Source organism: Buceros rhinoceros, unplaced genomic scaffold, assembly GCF_000710305.1.
Source record: "Buceros rhinoceros silvestris isolate BGI_N320 unplaced genomic scaffold, ASM71030v1 scaffold10171, whole genome shotgun sequence".
Taxonomy (NCBI): Eukaryota; Metazoa; Chordata; class Aves; order Bucerotiformes; family Bucerotidae; genus Buceros; species Buceros rhinoceros.
In genome coordinates this window covers 6,552-7,247 of record NW_010393679.1, presented here as the reverse complement: position 1 = coordinate 7,247, position 696 = coordinate 6,552, and the positions used below count along the sequence as shown (strand labels likewise).

The 696-nt window shown below is 58.3% G+C and overlaps 1 protein-coding gene across 1 annotated transcript in view; it reads right to left on the bottom strand.

Moving 5' to 3' along the window:
* PLA2G12B (phospholipase A2, group XIIB) overlaps window positions 1-696 on the bottom strand; it is an 11,170-nt gene that overhangs the window by 9,248 nt on the left and 1,226 nt on the right. The gene's annotated exons all lie outside the window — the stretch shown is intronic.

The window sequence follows — 696 nt, the reverse complement described above, 5'->3', positions numbered from 1 at the left end:
CCTCCTGAGCTGCGGTGCAGAGAGGCAGCCCTGGCAGGGAGTCCTGAGTCCTGGCCCCCTGCAGCCCTGTGGGGCTGAGGTGCCGGACTTGCTGCTCCCTGTTTGCTCTTGGCATGGGGCCTGGGGAGCAGAGCTGGCAGGAGCAGGACAGATATATGCACCTCATTTAAAAGCAAAACAAAACTTTAAGGCTGATTTTAAACTCTTCTTGTGGCCCCAGTTTGGCTAAGGCTGCCTCATCTGCCTGCGCACCCTGACAGAGGGAGCTTAACTCCCAGCCCTGCATCATCTGTTCTCCTGGCGCCCTCGCTGCTGGCCTGGGAGGGGCAGGAGGTGCATCCATCCAGCCGCATCTGCGGGGGAGCGTTACAGCCAGCCGTGCACAGGCTGGAGCGGCGCAGTGCGCGGCCCACACTGCACACACAGTGTGCTGGAAGACATGGGGTGCTTACAGGCTGAAACTGAGTTGCTGGGATCTCTCCAAAGCATGGAGTCTATGTCTGTGAAAACTGATGCTCAGGGAGGGAGAGGGGTTGAAATTGCCTCTGTGCTCACAAAGCATCTTGCCCAGGCAGTCACTAGGGATGTGGGATGAAGCTTTGGGGAAAAGGGTTGACAGGCAGTTTTGGATGGGTAAGCACACGTGACAGGGGACAGTTACTGCCATGGGGACAGTTATAGGCGGGTGGGGAGAGG